Raw genomic sequence first — 7502 nt, forward strand, 5'->3', positions numbered from 1 at the left:
TCCGCCCCGCCGCCGCCCCGCGCATGCGCCCCCGCGGCCCCGCCACGCCCCGCCGCGGCCCCGCCCTCCTTCCGCCCGCGCCTTCCCGCCCGCCCCGCGCGCATGCGCCGAGGCCGCCGCCCGGCCCCGCGAGCTCCGCGGGAGAGGCGGGGCCTCGCCGCTGATTGGACGGGGCGGGGCGGTGCGCGCGCGGCGCGCGGAGGGGGCGGGGCCGCGGTGGGGAGAGGCGCCCCGCGATCGCGCGTCAGCGCGGGGCGCGCGCGGCGCGTCTTAAAGGGGCAGGAGCCCGGGGGAGCGGCCCCGGGACCGCGCCCGGGACCGGGAGCAGCCCCGGGAATGAGCCCTGAGCGGGAGACAAAGCCTGCCTTGGGACGGGCCGTGTGTGCGGCCAGGGCGGGGAAACCCTGGCACAGGGTGCCCGGAGAAGCCGGGGCTGTCCCTGGATCCCAAGGCCGGGCTGGACGGGGCTGGGAGCAGCCTGGGACAGTGGGAGGTGTCCCTGGCCAGGCAGGGCTGGGATGGGATGGGCTGCGAGATCCCTTCCAGCCACAACCGCTCCGTGTGATTCAGTGCTGCATCATCGGGTTTATGACTCCACGTTGTCCTGGGTCACTCCCTGTGATTCCAGCGGGTGAAACTCCACGGATCAGCGCTCGGGACACGCAGCGTTCGGGGCACGTCCCTGCCCTGTGCCCGGAGCGCTGCCCCGGCACGCCCAGCGCGGAGGTTCCTGCACACACACGTCGGGCCGGTCCCGCCGCCGGGGCCTGGCCCCACCCCCGGCCCGGGGCTGAGCCGGAGGGCCGGGACTCGGGAGCGCTGCCAGGGACACGGGAATGCCGCCAGGGATTCGGGAATGCCGCCAGGCTGCTCCTCCGGGCCGGGGCTGTTGGAGCACGGAGTGCCCACCCAATTCCTGCCGGGAGCCAGCCTGTGCTGGTGGCTGCTCCGGAGCTCGTGGAGTGAATGGGGGGGAAGCGGCTCGTGGAACACAAATCCCGCAAAGTCACGGAATTACAGAGTGGTCCGGGTTGGAAGAGACCTTAGAGCCCATCTCGTCCCATGCCATGGGCAGGGACACTTCCCACCGGGATGTATTTGATCATTTTGGGGTCTCCTCCTGCAGAGCACAGTGCACATTCCCTCGGGATTATGTAGGACTGACTTCGCTGGATCTTCCCATTCCCTTCAAAAATACCAAATTTTGAGCTGATTTATATGGCTGATGCCCTGGCCCATGGAAAGCAATCCCTCTTGGAGCTGCCAAGGGGAATTCTTTGGGGTCTTTATGAGAACAGGAGGGTTCCTACACTGCAGAATTCGTAAGGGACCAAGCTCTTCTCTCTGCTGAGCAGGGACAGGAATGGCTGGAGCTGTGCCGGGAGGTTTAGGCTGAGATCAGGGCAGGGTTCTTCCCCCAGAGCGTGGTCAGTGCGTGGATCCAGGGGTTGGATCCATGATCCCTGAGGTTCCCTTCCAGCTCAGGATTTTCCACCATTCTGTGATGTCAACAGGAGTTTTCGAGGAAGGCTTTGCTCTTTCCTGCAGCGAGCCAAGAGGGAGGATGCCAAGGAAAACACGGCATCCGTGGCCTCTCCTGGTGAGAGGCTGTGCCAGGGTTCAGCCTGCTGACCCCAGGGCTCAGGAGTGTCCCTGCCTGCGCCGGGCACTGCCAGAGTTCACGCTCTGATGATTAAACCAGCGGATAATGCTGCTAATTATCATACTGGATTGGGATTTACAGCAAGCCCTGATCCTGCTGGATGAAGCTGGTTCAGTCTCGTCTCTCGCTAGCATGGGATATTTATCTAAACAGAGAGCTAAATATTTGCAGGGCTAAAATTAACCTCAGGATGTGGATGTTGGTGCTGGGTTTTCACTTGGCTCTGCTCTGTGTGACCAGTTCTGTGCTGGTGAGCTCATTAAATCAGGCAGCACGAGACCACAAGGGTTCAAAATAGCAGAGAAAAGTGATGTCAGGAGCTTGAAGGTCCTTCCTTTGCCCATGAGCTGGAATCAGTTGTTCTTCCCTCGGCCTCGGAGCAGCTTTTTGTGCTGTCAGGAAATGACTTCTGGTGCTTTTGTTCTGACAGTGCAAAGGGTGTGACCGTGCTGAGGTTGTTCTGCTTTCCTTTTTAACAGCTGAGAGGCTCCTTTGGGGCTTTCTCCCAGGCCCCAAAGGTGAGGAGTGTGGATCTCAAGGATTAAGTGAAAATAAAGCACAGGTGGTGGGACACGGGATGGGGTCTGGGATGCTCGGCTCCCCAGGCTGTGTCACCCACCTCTGGCTGCTGTGAAACCCCATGGAATGGGGTGGGGAAGCGCCCTTTCCATCGTCTGCTCCCCATTTTGCACCCAGACATGCTGTTCCTCGGGTCTCTCCCCTTGAATCTTGGCTTTTTTTTTTTTGCTTTGTTGGAGACTGCACTGTTCCTCATGCTCGGAGACTGGGTGCAGATTGGGTTTGGCCTGCTTTGGCTTTGCCCATTTCACCTGGCAAACAACTTTCCTGAACTCCTCCTGTCTTTTCCCTCCTGGAAAAGTGACGGGATCTGTGCAACACCTACCCAGAGTTTCTCTGAGCTGCTCCTGCACTGGAGCCCTGTGGATCTGGGGCTCTCCCAGTGACTCAGCAGCACTTCCTGCTCTGCTCCTGTCCCCACACAGGACCCTGCTCCCATCCCTGTCATCCTCTGCTCTTCTCCCACTATCCCTGGCAGGGCCCGTGTCCGAGCTGAGCTGCTCTGGGCTGTGGAGGCCTCACATGACCCACAGAGCGCCCAAAATGGATCTTCCTGTGATCATCCATGGCTCAAAACCTGCCAGAGGACCATGGTGAGCTGCACATCTGCCCACAGCAACCCCAAACTGATGTTGGTTACGTACCTGGAGTGGCTCAGGTTGGAAGGAACCCACCCAGTGCCACCTCCCTGCTCCAGCAGGGCCATCCCAGGGCACAGGATTGTGTCCAGCTGGTTCTGGAATGTCTCCAGGGGAGGAGAGTCCTCTCTGGGCAATCTGTTCCAGTGCCTGGTCACTGCACAGTAACAAGTTCTTCCTCAGAAGACAAATGGGATTCACTCAGGCGAATGCTTTTCCACCTGTGCTGGGATTTATTCCCAAGGATCCTCCCTGCCCTTCAGGAAAACTTCCCAGCCTCACAGTCTGTGCACCAGGGGAAGATTTGCCATGGCCTGGCTGTGCTTTTAAAGGAATTATTCCTGCTCTTTAGGAGGATAGATAGCAACAAGACATTGGAGCACTCAGCACTTTGGGTAGTTAAGATCTCAAATTAGTCACTAATAAACTCTGTGCATGTCAATCCCTGCAGCTCACGTTCCCCAATCCCACAGGGAATGGAGGAGAAGCTGGAGAGAGAGCACCACCTACTTTTGGAACATTTTAGTGGAGAGTCCTGTTGGTTTCCGTAAGCGCACAGGAAAGAGGGTAAACAGGAAGCAAATGGAAATAACTTCAGTAAAGCCAAAAAAAAGGGCTTTGCTGTCTGAGGGATCCCACTGCTGTGTCCCTGCAGAGCCACTGCAGCTCACCTGGGAGGGCCAGGACCTGCCACAGCCTTTAAAACAGGGATTTGTTTGGAAAGACAGGTTCTTATTTTCAAGAGAATGACTTTGAGGTGGAAATGTGTCAGATGAAGTGTGATAGTCTGAGCAAAGCAGGTTCTTCATTTCAGGATGGATATAAATCCCTCTGGGCACTATCTACTCCATCTAGCTAAGTCTTACACTGCTGATTGATTTTCAAGGTAAAATACTCCCCCAAAAAATACTTAGAATACCCAAATATGTTCTAAATTACCTGAAAAGTGTGAGTTCTTAGGAGGGGCTCAGTTTCACCCACCTGCTTGAGAATTAAAACCCTCCTCAGGTCCTTGGCAATCCCCTGTGGGTTACTGGGTAGCCTGCAGGAGTTAAATATTTTAAAAGTGAGTTAAATATTTTAAAAGCGAGTTTAATGTTTTAAAAGTAAGTTAAATGTTTTAAAAGTGAGGTAAATGTTTGAAAAGCGAGCAGTGGCTGACGTGTGTCAGTGGGTGGGTGTCCCATGTACCTGCTGGGGATTTACAGCCCGGAGAGTAAAAAGCAATTATGGTTATGAAGTGATTAAGGGTTACAGCCTGGGAAAAGGGCAGCAAATACCTTTGTGGGACCTTGTGGTAACTCAGCTGGGTCTGGCTGCTCCTCATCCTTCCTTATCATTCCTTATCCATAAGGAATCCCCTTATGGGTAGTGCAGGTACCAAGCTTTGAAGTTTTCATTTTCCATGGATTTGTACAGCCGTGTTTCCATGTTCTGCCCCCCACCAGAGGTCCAGGTGCTGCCACAGCAACGTGAAGCACCAAATTAACCAAACCTTGAGGAAACTGATGCTCATCAATCAAAGAATTTTTATCTCTTTGAACACAAATCAAATTCTAATCTCTTTGGACCATCAAGCCAAACCTGTTTGGATGTGGTGCAGCTCATCTTTCCTTGCTTCCCTCTTGACAGAGATGGGAAAGGTTCTGTTGCACTGATCCTTCAAAGACCTTTGTGGCTTTCCAAGGAAGGAAAAGGAAATATAATAACGCTCTGGGTTTAGTATCTGTGTTAGATAAATTCTCCCGTTGTGCAAACAAATTACATCCTCCCTACAACAATGGCATTCCAGGGGTGGATTTGTCATGGAGATATCTCCACAATGGCCAAGTGTCCTGAGCTGGGTGAGTCAGGGAGAGAGGCCTTTCCCAGAGCACTTGGTCATTCGTGCCTGTGGGCAGGGAGGGGTGGGGATGGTTCCCATGGAGGTCTCAGCCCTGTTTCCTGTGATTTTGGGATGCAGAAGCAGCTGGGATTGGCAGGAAGTTGAACCTGAAACCTCCCAAGGTGTGTGTGCTATCAGAGACATCCCTGAATCTTCCCATCCCGTTAACCAAGTGGAGGAGGGAGGGGGTGCTGGAGAATATCCTGCCTGCAGAGGTCTCTGGGAGCCTGAGCGTGCTGCAAGGATGCCTGGAGGATCCTAAAGAGTCAATGAAATCCCACAGGTGTCATCAGGAGAAAGCCCTGTCCTGGTATCCATTCCTCCAGCCCCCTCTGGAAGTGAGGACAGGAAAATCAGTCTGACACCCTGGAGAAGGATCCAGGGAGAGCTCAGAGTTCCTTGCAGGGCCTGAAGGGGCTCCAGGAGAGCTGGAGAGGGACTGGGGACAAGGGATGGAGGGACAGGAGCCAGGGAATGGCTCCCAGTGCCAGAGGGCAGAGATGGATGGGAGATTGGGAAGGAATTCTTTATTCAGAGGGTGGGGAGGTATTGGAACAGGTTTTCAATACCTTTGGATGCCCCTGGATCCCTGGAAGTGTCCAAGGCCAGGTTGGATGAAGTCTGGAGCAGCCTGGGACAGTGGAAGGTGTCCCTGTCGTGGCAGGGGTGGGATGGGGTGGGATTTAAGCTCCTTTCCCACACAAACCATTCAGGGATTCTACAATTCCAGAATATTTCGGGGCTTTTTGTGTATCTTAAGTACATCAAGATGTCTTTACAGGTACTAGTGGCAAACAAGTTGGGTCCCCCTTTCCCAGGGTGTTCTCAGGAGCAGAAAGAGGAAATGAAGAGGGGGTTGAATCCTGCCTGGCCAAAACACTGGATCACCACCATGGCAACACCAGCCTGAGAAATCCTGCAGCCTTAACAAGAATAATTTGAGGCTCATGGTGGGATTTTGGGGTGTCCAGCCAGGACACTCGATGATCCTCGTGGGTCCCTTCAGCTCAGGGTATTCTGTGGTTATATTCTGTGATTCTGTTGTTGCCTGAAATTCCTCGGAAGGAGGAATTTTGGATCTCAGTGGGATGCCCAGGCTGGTTCTTTGTGGGGCTGGAGCCTGGCTTAGCCAGAACTCTGAGCACAAAGCCCCCGTGGGGAGCTCATCGGGATCCTGGAGCAGCTGCTCCCGCTGGGTGGGATTGGAGGGCTGTGGGATGAGCTGCAGAGGGCAGGGCACCCCCTGGGCTCAGCCCTGAGCTCCTGAGCTGTCCCCAGCTCTGAGCAGGCTCATTTTCCATCTCAGCTGTTGCTTTGGTGCTCCATCAGACCCTCCCTCTGCATCCTGACTGTGCCCTCCTCAGTCTGCCAAGCCTGTCCCCATCAGATTTTCTCCAGAAAAACACGTAGTTTCATGTCCCTGCTCTCAAATCCCTCCTGCTATGGTTTTTTCACGTGAGGAAAAACGTGTATTTGTGGCAGGAGGAGGGGATGGGAAGGGGTGCCTGGGTGTGTTCAGTGTTGTTTCTGTGGGGATGATTTGCCTTTCTCCCCTGTTTGTGCATGCCAGGCCTCCCTCTCCTCATGCCTTGACCCCTAAATCATTATCCTAATGCCTTTAGCCAAAACTCCAGCTGTCACCAACAGCTCTTCCTTAAGGAGATAAAAAGAGCCCAGAACAGGACCTGGGATCTCTCCCATGCAGCCCTGACACCCTTAAGGCTCCAGGCTTGTCAGCACTGGGGAAAATCTTATTTTCCTTCTCTGAGATGGGATTGCCCTGCAGACTTTAGCTCTGGACTTTGCTCCAGTAGCTCGGGGTGGGCTGGAAGAAGTGCTCAGGTACCTCCTGGGTGGGTCTGGCAGGGCAGGAGGAGTGGCCTGGAGCAGGAGCAGGTGCACATCCCTGCTTGGGCAGGTAACCTTCACCTTGACCTCTGCACTGGAGAAAAGCAATTCCATCCGTGGAGGAGAGGAACCAGTTATTCCCACGGGATACCTGGGGCACGTCTCTTTGACAGGAGCAAAACAGGGAGTTAAGTTGAAAAATCCTCAGTGAAAGTGTCCCTGTTATGGCAGGGAATGGATAAAAGCAGGAAGAGCCTGAGTTTTATTCCTTGCTTTAGGTTTTTGTTATTTTTATATGCTTTGCTGAGAATCATTCAGCTCATTACACCTGCAGGGCACAGGCTGCCTCTCAGACGTTCTGCAAATCCTTCTGAGCTCTCTCTGGGCACATCCCAGAGCACGAACTTAAATTTTCAGCCTGCAACAGCATAACCTGGCCTGTGTAAACCGAAGTATCGCATTGAATGCTCACTCGAAGAGCTCGATTTTCCTTCCTGCGCCTGCTGCTCCTCCCACCGTGCTGCTGCAGCGCTGAGGAGTTCCCGAGGCCGGTCCCGGGGTGATGGGGAGCGGAGACAGCCCCGAGGAGCAGCCGGGCACGGTGGCTTGTGCCTGTAATCCAAGCTCCGGGGAGGCTGAGGCTGGCGGATCGCTGAGCCCGGGGGTTCTGGGCTGCAGGGGGCTGTGCCGAGCGGGCGTCCAAGCTAAGGCCGGCATCGATATGGTGACCCTGGGGGAGCCGGGGGTCACCAGGTCGCCTAAGGAGGGGTGAACCGGCCCAGGTCGGAGACGGAGCAGGTCAAAGCTCCCGTGGCGGTCAGTAGCGGGATCGCGCCTGTGAACAGACCCTGGAGCGCAGCCCGGGTGACAGGGCGGGACCCAGCCTCTT

At 55.3% G+C, this 7502-nt stretch overlaps 1 non-coding gene across 1 annotated transcript; it reads left to right on the forward strand.

Moving 5' to 3' along the window:
* The first annotated feature begins 7204 nt into the window (after window positions 1-7204).
* Window positions 7205-7502, forward strand: LOC148184054 (signal recognition particle RNA). Its single transcript, XR_015773032.1, has one exon.

Source organism: Pseudopodoces humilis, chromosome 7 (assembly GCF_049639895.1).
Source record: "Pseudopodoces humilis isolate 2021_Gansu_Grassland_sample_001 chromosome 7, ASM4963989v1, whole genome shotgun sequence".
In the NCBI taxonomy this organism is placed as follows: Eukaryota; Metazoa; Chordata; class Aves; order Passeriformes; family Paridae; genus Pseudopodoces; species Pseudopodoces humilis.